Genomic DNA, 13,551 nt, shown 5'->3' on the forward strand with positions numbered 1-13,551 from the left:
GGCACTAGCAAGGCTGTAACATCTTCTTTTACCTGTACACCAGTCTACATTCTTCGTGCTGTGACTAATGTATTGCAAGGTCATCGGGTACTGCTCAGTCTCCACCTCCTCCTTCAAGAGATCAGCGTTTGAGCCTCCCAGAGTATTCACTGATTCATGTCGAACATGGGTACATTCTGCTCAAAACCATCTTTTATCTTAGGCAACAACAAAAAAGTCGCAGTGGCCGGTCGGATTCTCAGCTGATGTAAGCCAACCAAAGGATTTGGCCCATCATCCACAATGGTACTGAAGACCAGAAAAAAAAAAAAAGAGTTGGAAGCAGAGTGCCTGGCTTTATTCTAATCATGCTGTAATTTGAATAGCATCCAATGCCACTTGAAAATGGGCTCCCTTCATGTCATCTGCTTTTAGATCCAGATCTTAAGAGCCCAGTATTTACCCGCAGGAGATCTGTTTATAGCAGGCAGCAATTTCCCCAAATCAGATCTGAATGTGGATCTCAAGTATTACCTAGACCATGCCTTTAACTCTGGACCATTTTGATTTCTATCTAATTAATGTTACAATCAATTATTATTTTTCCTTTGGTATCATGTGATAATATATCCCGTGCACAGGATATACCACAAGACAAAGCTTTACCTCAATGTACTGAGCATCTAGGACAATCTAGGGCAATCTTGAAGAATTGATGTCTGCAACCTGTGCATTTGCAATCTAAGAGGCGCAACACAAATCCATCCCAGCTGACACCCTCCAGTCAAAGTCAGAAACGTATGCGTGTTCCTGGATGTAAGGGTTAGGAAGTAAATTTGTTTTCACCAGCGAACGACTTGTTCTTTGGCACGCTTGAGGGAATCACTGTCTGACCTCCTTGCTGAAGGAACATAAGAGAACCAAATGGATGCTACATACTCGGATCTGACTCTGCAATTCAGCTTGGTATCTCTGGGAAGAAATGGAGGGCTGGGTTTTTGTGTAAGCTCCAAAACCAGGATGATAAAGGCTGAGAAGTTAGGGTGAAAGTTGGCTCGTCCATTGGGCTGGGAGGGTACGAGCAACAAAGCCCGAGGGACACTATGGTAGGATGGAAAGAACAGGCTGTTGAGGGTTTGGTCCTGGGGGATATTGAGCAACTTACCTCCACAAAGCAAAACATGCAGGTCCTTGCACAGACTGAAGCACAGGAAGAATCTCGTTGGCTCTCCCGACAGGCGGTCCCACCTGTGCATACTCAAAGCATGTGTCCCTCACGGGGACAGCTCCTTCACCCACTTCCCCACCACTGCCCTCTTTCCAAGGGGTCCGGGCGTCGCTACCCCGATGGACAGACCTGTTGCTATCTGCCATCACTCCTCTGACCCGCCTTTACGCGAGGAGGAGACTTTTACACTGAAGCGCAGGCAGCTCTCCATGATGTAATCTGTGCAATCTGTGCATTTGCAAGGAAAAGCAGCCTCCCGTTGGCCAAAGCGAAGAGTCCCCGCCTGGGTGCTCCTCCCGCCGCCCCCCCGGTGCCTCATAAAAGCCCCGAGGCAGAGGCAGGGCAGCTTTCCCAGCCCCTCTGCTTGCAAAGGTGACCCAGGGACAGGTGAGCTCCAGCAAGGGTGCGGAGGCAGGCTCGGCCGAGGGCGGAGAGGGCTGGGCTGAGCCGGGGATGCTGCAGGTGCCCGGGGGAAGGCGAGGGGCACCCCGGCCACCTGTGGAGCCGGTCCCACCTCTGCCAGGGAGCCGGACAACTCCTCCAGCGGCGGGTTCGGCAGAGGGACCCCGGCCAGGGTCCGGGGGGGGGGGGGGGCTGCAGTGTCCGGGGGACGCTCAGGCGAAGGGTCCGGCCTCCCCCGGCCCTTGCCTTGGGGGCAGCCGGGGCAGAGGGGAAGGGGAGCGGGGGGAGGAGGGCTGGGCTGCCCGGCCTGCCGGAGCCGCGGATCAGCACCACGGACAGGGCCCGAGCGGCGCGTCCCGCCCCGGGGCCGGGGAGGGCACCGGGCACCGAGCACCGAGCGCCGAGCACTGGGCACCGGGCACCGAGCGCCGGGCACCGGCACCTGGCCCGGCAGGTCGGGACAGGGCTCTCCCCGGGGGGAGCGCCGCCAGGTCCCCCTCCCAGAGCCTGCGAAGCGACGCTGGACCGCTCGCCGGGGACGGACGGGGCCAGGGTGAGTCCAGTCCCGGAGGGGACAATAACAAGAGGTCTCTGGGGGGGAGGAGGAAGGCGAGCTGGAAAGGAGAGCGGGCACAGCCCGGGTCAGCCCGCACGATGCCCGGCGCCGGGGCAGAAACGCCCGTGCCGTTTCATGGTCCAGCTGCGTCCGGGCAGGTACACACAAACGCTGGAAGATCACTCCAGTGCACCGAGAAAGGGGCACTGGGGAGGCAGGCTGCCATCAGGAAAGTTGGGATCTGGCCGAGAGCCAAGGGCTGAATGTGGCGGAAAGGGAGACTGGAATAGATTTAGCTGCATTTTCCCGAACGGCCCTGACAGCCCCAGGTAAGGTACACCCACAGCTTCGGGTCTGGGGTAGGGCAGGGACTAAAATAATTCAGGAAGCCACGAATGACTGTGTGATTCTGAATGGAATCTACACTGTCCACCTACTTCAATATCAAAGCTTTATGCTGAAAAACTCAAAAATATTGTTTTGAAAATGTGGCTGACTGGTGTATAAAGTTGCTCTTAAAATTCTCTAGTTTATAGGAGAAATAGGATATTTCACCAAGACGCTGTTGGGAGTAAATTCTTCAATGAACAGTTATTTTAAAATATTTTTCCTCAGTAGTTTATTCTATATGAGTACTCAAAATTTGTCTTGCTTTAGTGGTACGTTTCGGGTCCATTGACAGATTGTGTTATATTTAAGGGCTTAATGGCTATATCATAGTGGGTTTTTTTCACAAAACGCTTACCCTCCCCCAAAAAAATCGAGTGGGATCAAATTAACCAAAGTTTTTCTTTTTTAATTTTGACAAAATTAAAACAACAAAGTATTTAACTCTGGCTCAAGTCAGACATTTGAACAAAGCTGAAATAAAACATTTTTTCCTGTTTAGATTATTAAACCATGGGTATAATTTAGAAAATAAAAACAGATAAAATGTTAAAAGTAAAGTGTTTGAGCACTTTGGAAATAAAGCATTTCATATCGCTATTGCCAGATGAAGTGATTTGCTGCATTTGTTTTACCTCCATTTATGGAAGCTGAGACTATTCACTAAATGAATCCCTATTCATTGAAAATACTCACCCAGCTCTGTTAAACATATGTTTAAATACTTTGCTAAATAGAATCTCAACAAGGCAATATAAGCCAAGGCTCAGGCTGTCCCTGTCTCCTGTCTTTACACCTGTATTTTTCTTAAGTAACGTTGGTCTCCGAGAGGAAAAGGAAACAAGCTGTTCTCCATTTTAAGGAAATTCCTATTTGCTGTTTCTGAATTAAATACTTGGGGAAAAAAGAAAAACACTTGAAAAGAAAGTTGGTATTTCCTTTAAGGCCTTGAATATACACACAGCCTTCAGAGCTATACGTTATATACATTGAACAAAGTAATGGTGGAAATGCTTGCCTCTGGAATTTGAATGGAGAGATGTCTTTCTGTTATCTATCTGTAAATCTTTTGACATCTTCCATCAGTTCCGTGTCCGCACAGTGACTCAGTTTGTGATCCTTCTTCAATGCAACATAATGCCGAGGTTCAGTTTTTGTAATGCCTTGTCTCTTACAACGTCGATATAAGGTCTTTTCCCTTTGACGTTCAGCTGTAAAATAAGGCCAAGAAATCATGTTCTTTATCTCCTGCCCCGACACAGGCATGCAGAAGCACTTGAGGAGAAGCCAGAAAATTATATTGCACCAAATACCTATTCCTGCTTTTAGGGGTTTATCTCCGCATTCTGGGAAATCACCTAATCAGGGTTCATATTTAATATAAAAAAATATTAGGACGGATGATATCATATCCTCAAAGCTAACTAAATTTTGTGTTGTGCAGAGTATATTGCTTAATCAAAGTCACATTTCAATTTGTCTAGGGCATATTTTGTCACCTTTTTTTTACTAGCAATTTTCTGTACATCTCAAAACAAACACATCTCGTAGAAGGATACAATCCCGTCTCTTTTCTGAGAAATCCTGACACAGAGGTCTCTGAAGAACAGGGGATTCAGGGTAAGATCGGAACTTAATTCAATTGAATTCCTGACCCTTAAAGTATTTAGCAAAATGCATAAACTGGAAATCAATCTGGCAGGAGGTTACCACATTGCCTGCTAGAGGGAAACATTTTAAGTTTTGCTAGAAGTAAACACTGTATAGATTTTTGTTATTTAATTTTGCTAAAGGCAAGATCCTCCTTCCCCTTTCCTCCTCCCATCAGAGAGACAATGTGTTCCAGTCTCTGGGCTCTGTATGCCTTGCACAAATATTTGTCTGTGCGTCGCCTGCCACTCCAGTAATGAGCTGCTTTTCCACTGCAATCATGGCATCTGCTGGGGTTTCAGGCTGTGAATAGCTGGGAGACTGGGAGGTGCTTGGGAATCTCAGCAGGAAAAAGAGAGTGGATTTCAGACGCAAGATCTGCAACAGCTTTTGAGCTTGGATAAACATGTCGAGGTTCTTCTCTCTTTGGCAGAGATTTGTTCTGCCCCAGACACCTGAACTTGGCATGCAGACCTAGGCACTATGCCTGCTCCAGACACCTGCATTCACATGTAATTTTACACCCAGTCTCTTTCGAACACCTGCATTCATGCGCATTAATGTGTGTGTGTCTGTGTGCGCCATGGTCCACTACTGCACTGCGACACAAGCGTGGTCCTACCTAACCCGATTCTCCCCGCCGGACAACATGAGACGAGGGGTCTGGCTCAGCCAAGCACCTAAGCACACACTTCACTTTAAGCACCTGCATCCACCGCCAGTTCAGCAAACGCTTCAGCGGGATTTAGGTATGCAACTAAATCAGGGCCAGACTGAGATCTGAAGGAACAACTCTGAGCAGAGAATTTGGCTTTCCTGCTCACTGAAACCAATGGGAGTCATCTCCGTTAAGATACCAAATTCATACCCCTCCAGAGCAATCCATTACTAGGAAAGCAAAAGAAATAAACCTCACGTGGAACTACCCTAAGGTTCTGCTAAGGACCCAAAGCGCAGAAGAGATGAAAAGCAGGTGATAAAATTGATGTAGACATTCTGTATAGGCGGGCCTTCCCTCAAAGGATGCTCTGATGGTTGTGTGGCCTCAAGTCATTGTTTAACACCTCTTTAAAACTGAATGAGTTTAGAACAAACGTTAGCATCCTGGTGGGATTTGTAAAACAAGTCAGCATACATCTCACCTGAAAATAAGTAGGAGCGGGGTTCCAAATTCATTGGTGAATGCTATTAAAACGATCTGTCTTTAGATGCTGGAATATCTTCGTAGATCGTGTCCTTTGTAAAATAGATGCTGGGATACTAATTTAATAAAATTTCCTAAATTTGAGCCTAGAGACAAAATAGGGAAAGAAAAAAAGAACCAAGCTAAGGAACAGTTAATACAATATTCAATATTGATATTTGCGTTTGAGTATCCTAAGGCTGCCCAGGATATCTGGAGTCTTCAGCACTCGCTGAGATTAAAAGGAATTGCCCTCCAAGCAGCTCTGAGGATCCTCGCCATAGTTCACTGCTGACAAATCGGGACTGAGCATGCATTATCCTGACTCCTGTATGCACAGAAAGCATCCAGCCCTGCCTTAAAATAAGCTCAGTCCTGTAGTTACAGGTTTGACCCTGCAACAGGAAAAAAAACCCTACCGCCACGTTTTTGTTTGACTCAGCAGAGCCTTAAGCACGCTACTAGCTTAGTACTTGTTATACTGCTTGCATGAATAGGGCTATTCACATTCTACAGTCATTACACGCTCACGCCCTGACTCCAGTAGCCCTTATTTACAGAGACCAGATGGCTCCTGCGAGTTTTGATTGTGAGATACGGCCCCCTTCCTGGTGTATAATGAGTATGGAGTTTTTAGTTTTACCTTGTTTATAAACAGACCGCACGGTTGTGTGTGCGTAGCAGCGCAGCTAAGGGTCAATACCAAGATTTTGCCTTCAGCAGCCTCTGAGCTGTAAGGGGAGGCTCTAACAAGTGTTGCTTGGATTTTTCAAGCAAGGATTTTTCAGATGGGTTGCTGATTGACGAGGGGAGGAGCTGGGTGGGTTTTGTTTGCATGGTTACTTGCTTGCTTTTCAAGTGCATGTTTGCAGCCATGCAGCATCTTGCATTAATTCAAGCCCTACATCACCACAGCGAGCACGGTGAGCAGCCCGGCTGCATGAGACTGTAATCTCTTTGGGGCATGGACATTTTGTTCTGGGTTTGTTCAGCACCTTACACAGTCCGTGACTCGGGCTTTGGGGTTTTATGAAGTGCAAAGAACAGACATTTCATGGTACAGTCTGTGGCTCTGCATGTGAACGCATGGACGTGCAGAAAGTCAGCAGCGCCTTGCGTGCCCTACTCAGCATCACACTTCAGGACAGAGGGGAGAATTTTGCCTTTTGTTTTATTTTCATTTGGAGGCCGACTCAGGAATTTTCATAAAACAAACCTACAGTAACTTACATGGTATCAGGCCCCATTTGAGGAAAATACAAACGCAGAAACTTCAGCACTTAACTCCCACAGGAATGAAATACATGACTAAAGTTAAGCACTTGGCTGAACTGAGGATTAAAGGATGTTTCCATAATGTTATGCAAAGATCTTCTTTTTATCCTGTGTTACTTAAGGCTGTACACTCTTCCCAAGTCATGTTCAGAAACAGAGCACCCCCCTATGATTTTCCAAAGCATTTAGTGTTTTCAGGTGCCCAGCACGACATATTTCAATTAGTTCTGATTTTCAGGGACTGCTAAGCACCTGCCTCTCTCATAATCGGTCCCCTTTCGAAGTGTCTCAAACGCAAATATAAGGTATCCAAAATTGCTAACTTCTTTTGAAAATCTAGAGCCATGATGAACAGTCCACCTACAGATTCCAGCCCAGATGAAAATTGTAGGGATTCAAGCCCCCCGAATCAGACGTAATAGTCAGTACCTGCTACCATAAGATGTCAATACACCCTGCCATTAAAGTAAGAAGGAGAGTTTCTCTTAAGAAGAAGGAGAAAATTGCACAGTTCCCAGGGAGAACAATTGCAAATCTTTTCAGTTAAACTCACAAAATTATTAATGTTGTGGTCTGTAATTCTGTCTAATCAAATATTCCGTTGCTCCACGTTGCCAGTTGAATGCACTTGGAGAAATCAATGACACAAAGCGATAGAAAACTTTACTTAGGACCTCCCACTCGGTTAAGATGTCACCATCTGAAAGGCAAAGGCTCCAGAAAAGGGCCCCGTGCTTCGCAGGCTGCAGACTCAGACCTCGCACTTGAATCTAGCAGAAGCAATGGGAATTTCTCCTGAGCAAGGAGAGCAAAGGACAGGTCAGACAAGCCGCCTCTGAATTCAGAAAGTGCCGTCGTAGTCCTGAACGTTTAACGAGTTTATCAGTTGCTCATATAGGTTGTTTAGATTTGCTCAGAAATCATCTGTATTCTGAAAGCATACGGGACGGAAGGAAAGTTACCCTGATCCCATCGCCAGGTGCAACCTCTGCTCTCCGGATCACAGCACGATAAGGGAGCAGGAGAGCTGCGCCGTCACAGCAGCTGCATCTAGCTCTGAACACTGCCCGGCTCTTGCGACAGTCACTGTCCCCGGCTGGTGACGGGAATAGGGACACGCTCTGAAGGAGAGGACGAGACTCGCTCCCGCTCTGCTTGGCTGTGCAAACAGCGTGGCAGAGGCCAGTGGTGAAAACCCGGCGGTAGCTCTCTGATTTTACCAGCTTGCCTTCAGTGCACCGTACGGCCCGAGGCACAGGGATAGCTGAGAAGCAAACCAACAAAAGAGAACAGTTTGGTTGATTTTTGCAATCCTAATCTTAAACCTATTCCTAAGTAATGCACCTCAGATCCCTTTTCTGTAAAAATGGACATTGAGATACCCATTTCACAGGGGTACCAGGAGACCGAATTAAGTGATATTCATAAAACTCTGGCGATCCAAGAGCAAATGGAACTAGAGAAAAGAAAAAGGTTATTATCTTGTCATGTTTGGCCTGGGAGGAAGATTATCCATCTATCTTGCCAGACCTATTTATCGTCTTATTTTCTCCTAGCTTATCTTTTATCATCTTTCTAATCCTCCATCTAATTCAGCCAACATTTTATTTTAGCACAATTCTCACTACATGCTGATGAAGGTGTGTTTGGCAACAGAGGTATGTGCAGATTTTACATAACCTGACAAGGTGCAACACAGGTAGGTAGAACAATAGATGCCAGCTAGTGAGTTCACAACTTTTACAAATAAATTCGCTGATTGTTTTTTTTCTAGAAGATGGGCATTATATTTTTCTGCTGGCCTATCAATGAGGGAACGGGTTTGAAAGAACTCCTTTTCCTGAATTTTGACAGAATGGACTCTATTCTGTGTAACGTACGCTGATCTAAATAATGCATATATGTTCTACTCCCTGTGACGTGTGTGATACACACACACAAAATATGTATTTAAGTGGATGTAACGTATGAAATAAGTTTCTGTGATGGGAAGTACTGGGATGCATCATTTCAATCATGTAGGATTCTAAGATAAATTTGAGGTGGACTATGTTTTTCAAGTATTGCTTATGATTTGGCTGAACTGACTCAGAGAAAACAATGAAGTTCAAGGGCTTCCAGTCCCTTACAGGGTTCAACAACCAAATCACAGCATGCTGGGGATTTTTCTGAATACCAAAGCCCCTTGCATTTTTTCTTTTCATCTATAATCAAACGGCACTTCCCCCCCCCCTTGTTGCTAGTGAATGCATTAGGGTCTAAACTTTATAATCTCCAGAGCTGTTTCCTGGAATAGATGCAAGCTGAGCACTCGGTTAGGGACAGCCAGGAGGCTGGGAGAGATGATTACCTTCAGGCAGTCTCAGTGGAACGTCCCAGGGTTCCTACAGGCACAGCCTAATGCGGGACTTACAATGCTGAACAGACTTCCATTATGGGGGCTGGCTATGTTGATGCACATCCGCACATAGAGAACTCCTTGTTAAAATGCACACCAGTGGCTCCAAAATACAGCGGCTCAGTCGGGGTTCATTAACAGCGAAATCATTCCAAGGGACATTGTTTCAGAGAGGAAAGAATTTCATTTCTGCCAGGACTGGTTTTTGGTTGCATATAGGCTGGAGATTTTGCTAACGATTGTGTTGAAAATCTACTTAGACGGAGACTGGAGCTTGGCTGTGCAGCCATGCTGAAGGCTTTAGTAGGGTTAACTTGAGATGTACACGCAGCATCTACCACAGTGGGACCCCAGCTTACATAGGGGGCACGGTAAAATAAATTTGTATTAAAGAGGTGGCTTTAAAGCCTGTGTGTACTACGGGGATCAGTAGCTGATGTGAGAACTGCTCAGCTATGTGTCATAGGCTCCGCACTGCTAATGGAGGATCTCTGCCCATGACGGTAATGGGAGAGCAAGTGCGCTTTGTTCTGCTCTCAATATTCCCTTTCTGCAGGCTCACCAGCAATTGCCCCAGACCTGTTCAAGCTTTTGAGATGGCGAAGGGCTGCTGTGATGAGGAAATGTTAGTCCATTTTAATCACCAGGTATTAAATAAACAAAGGAATTGTCACTAGTAGATACAAATGGGTTGCCACACAGCTTAAGCGTCAACTTTCTCTTACTTGTTTACCAGGGACCATGCACTGGAACACACAAGACATCTAAGGGTTTAGTAATACACGGCAACTAAACATCTAACTACCAGGTCTAAGAGGGGAAGGAATAAAAAGCAACTGGGATGAAGCTATCAGCCATCATAGCTTTGATTTCTTGTATGGAGTCTTGCATGAAACATGCTGGTAGCTCTCATCTCACATGTATGCCACTGCTTCTCAGGAATAAGTCTGGTGCCTGTTCATTCAAAGCTCAGCTCTATTTTTAAAATCTACTCTCTCTGAAAGGGCTGTCTTTAAAAAAAAAACAAAAAATTGTACAGCAAAAGGGACAAAATTGCTCCTCAACAAAGGGGCCTATCAACAGCCTGTCAATAATGTGCCAAAGGCCAGAACCTGCCTTTCAAAGAGGCTCTGCAGCCTCAATGTGTACTTTGAGAGCAATTAAGGGACGTGAGCAACATGATGATTATCTCATGGGTGACATTTTCATTGGCTCTTTGGGAAAAGAGAGAGATGGGTTTGAGATGGCTGTGATCAATGTTCATCCTAGTCCCACATAAATGGCAGGAGAACATGTGGTAGATGGGCTGGAAAGCAAAATGCACAAGAAAAGGAAGGGGGGAAGGAAGACATGATGAAGGCAGAAGGATTTTAAAATCCTAGAAACTGAAAGAAAGAGCTACAGGGAGAAGTAGAAGGACACAACCTGAGAAATGAGAGTGGGAACGTCAGGAGGGCTGGCAGATCTCCAGAGGCTGGGGAGGGCAGGAATAGGAGAGGAAGGCACTGCAGGATTCCTGGTGGAGAAGTACAGGAAGAAGAGGGGAACGGATACCCCTGAGCAAGGAGAAAGTCTGGAGAAAGTCCAGAGAAAGTGGCATAGACATGTTGTGCTTGCACAGGGAGAAGTCTCTTGTAGGCCCATCGCCATGCCTCTTCCTTTCCCCATCACGGACCCTGTACCAACGGGCAGCGTTGTCCCAGACCGAGCCCATGGTGTCGTGCACCTCCTTACTTTATCAGTCACAGTTGCACTCCGAGCCTAAGGAAGGAGGAACAGAACATTCCCAGACAGAGACTAAAGTGATGTCTTAGCACAGAAGTGCAATTATGATTACTCTGCTTTTTTACCAGCATATTCCCATCAGTGTTGTCCATCTACCCTTCCTTCACCTCTTCTGTCTTTGTGCTGCAGGTACCACCAAAAGCCCAGAGCTGAGAGCAGACAGGAGTGCGCAGAGGCAGGCTGTGTTGGATGGGAAATGAATGCCATTGGGGTGCGGAGGCATGACTACACGTAAGAACCTCAGCCCAGTGTCTGAGTCTCATTGCGTGGTTACTAATGCCCAAGGGATAAGAGGAGCCTGGATACTAACCCAGAAATACAAGCTGGCTCAGTGGCATGAGCGCAGAAGAGCTCAGCGCAGGCCGTATCCCGCATGGAGAGTCAAGGCAGGGCACGGCGCTGCATTGCCCTCTGGCATGGACACTGGTGCATGCACGAGGTCCAGTACAGCAGCGAGTGTCCAACAGAAGCCCAGATGTCGCATATGCCCAGCTGTTTTGGAGCTAGGCAAAATGTTTCATGGAAAACACGTAGGCAAAAATGCAGATTTGGTTACGCTATTTCCCCAGTTTGCTGAATTGCTTGTTTAGGAAAACAAACTTAATTTTGGCAGAAGAAAATGTTGCTTAATTTGCTATAAACCAATCTCCTTCCTGCTTTTCATTTTATGAAAAAATTAAAAATGTTAATGCTGAGCAAAAGCAAAACTATTTTAAAAAATATTTGGAAATCTTCTCTTTTCCAGAAGATACTGTTACATTTCCAGCTCCTCTCTTTTCCAGTGGTGCACGTATCGGCACGTATAAGCATGTATATACATTTCTATGTGCATCTCCATTTATACCCAAGTACATGCTCACATGCTGTGCAAACAATTTCAAGCGGATCCGACAGACGTAAGCTTCTGCTCTGCATTCTCCAGGATTGTCTTTTGAAGAGGATCTTAATAATAAAAATAATGTTATGTTACTAGTTAAACATTGGGAATAACTCTCCATCATAGGCAAACTGTGCTGAAGACAGAAATCAGCTGACATGTTCACTCTGGAGGAATCCCCCGGGGTACCAGCAGAATGCATTAACAGTGCATTTCTCCAGTGAGCTGTGATGGGAAGAGCATGGAGCAAAAAAGAAGGTAAAGCGGTTAAAAACAACTTGTATTTTTAGACCCCAGTCTCCCACAGAAATCTTCGGAGATGCTGAGCTCTCCACCTCTGAAAATTGGGCCTCTTATTTGCAAGCAGAAATAATGTTTTAGAAGCCCAGCTGAGACTCCTGGTTTTTTTAAAACTGTCTGTAGTATTTTCCTCTAGACCAATTTGCTGTCCTCCTAATTAATCTAGCTAATGGCCGGGGTTTTTTTCCTTCATCAGCAGTTTTGCTTTTTGTTAACACAAGCAGGGACAACATGAAGAAACAATCTCTCGAAGGATGCAGACTAACAGCAATATTGCCATCTGACTAAAAAGAACTCAGACATACGCATAATCCTCAGGAAAATTCATCTCCACCCTCCCAACAGACCCCGGTGAGAGCCCTTGAAGTGGTAATTAAAGTCTATTGAGTGGGAACTGCACCTGTTTAGAGAGGAGAGTGCGGGTAAGAGGTGCACAAAGGGAGATGAGCAGCACGGAGAGGGAGCGAGCGAGAGAGGAGCTGCTGGAGGTGGGGAAGAAGGGAAGTGGAAAGAAGGGAAAAAAAAAAAAGTGTTTGTTGGAGAAGTCAATCCAATAAGATGTGCGTTTCCCATTCTTCCCTTTATTTGCTTTCTGCACCCCTTCGCACACGCAGCCGGCTTCTACCCCGCTCTCACACCCACTGATGGAAACTCCAGGGGGTTTTCCCCAGCCAGCCTGAGCCCTGGACCAGCCGCCTTTCTGGTGTAAATCAACATAGTTTCACTAAAGTCCTTGTGGACTTACAATCAGCTAGTGCTCATTTACGCCAGCCGAAGATCTGTCCCAGTGACACTCATTAGCAGTCACCGGGCTCCACAGACTGGCAGCCGGGACGTGCCAGTTCTTGTCTTTTTTCCCTAGAAGAGAGCACATCCCTTCGTGTTGGCTTTGTCACCCCGGTGCAAATCCTACAGCATCTGGGAGGAGTAAATCAGAGACGTTTCTAGATTTCGGCAGACGTGTCTGAGAGCAGAGTCTAGGCAGAAACTGAGGGAAATGGAAGAAACTAGAGAGGTGCAATGCCGTGTTACCAGTAAGGCTGCTGGTTTTGCATACATGCATGGCCCCCAAATGTTCTGACCCAGTGTCACCTCAAACGTTCCCGGAGCCTATAGGTGAAGCCATGCAAAATGGACTTACTCATAAATACTGCCGGTAGCTGTGGATTTTTCCATGCCCTTGCAGACCACCATTGGCCCAGGGACCACGACTGGGGAACCGCTGGTGTGTCCAGTGAATTGACACTTCGTAGACAGACTTGAGGGCCAAATTCTGTGGTATCACAGGAATAGGGCACTTCTGCTAGCTTCAGTAGACCAGTGCTGACTTGTGCCACCAGATAGAATCATAGAATCATAGAATCATTGAGGTTGGAAAAGACCTCTAAGATCATCGAGTCCAACCGTCAACCCAACACCACCATGCCCACAGATAATTGCACATTGGTTCCCTAATGGCACAAACCAGCAGATTAAGTGGTAATACAGTGTGGAGAGGAGGACACACAAAGTGGTAGAGGGAAATCCTCCA

The 13,551-nt window shown here is 46.3% G+C and overlaps 1 long non-coding RNA gene across 1 annotated transcript; it reads left to right on the forward strand.

Annotated features, from left to right (window-relative positions):
* Positions 1 to 1,531: 1,531 nt before the first annotated feature.
* LOC143170784 (uncharacterized) lies at positions 1,532 to 11,895 on the forward strand. The gene is made up of 3 exons (XR_012997099.1): positions 1,532 to 1,594; positions 10,973 to 11,074; positions 11,847 to 11,895. It is a non-coding gene; the product is annotated as an uncharacterized LOC143170784 (long non-coding RNA).
* Positions 11,896 to 13,551: the final 1,656 nt, after the last annotated feature.

This window comes from Aptenodytes patagonicus, chromosome 25 (assembly GCF_965638725.1).
Source record: "Aptenodytes patagonicus chromosome 25, bAptPat1.pri.cur, whole genome shotgun sequence".
Lineage (NCBI taxonomy): Eukaryota > Metazoa > Chordata > Aves > Sphenisciformes > Spheniscidae > Aptenodytes > Aptenodytes patagonicus.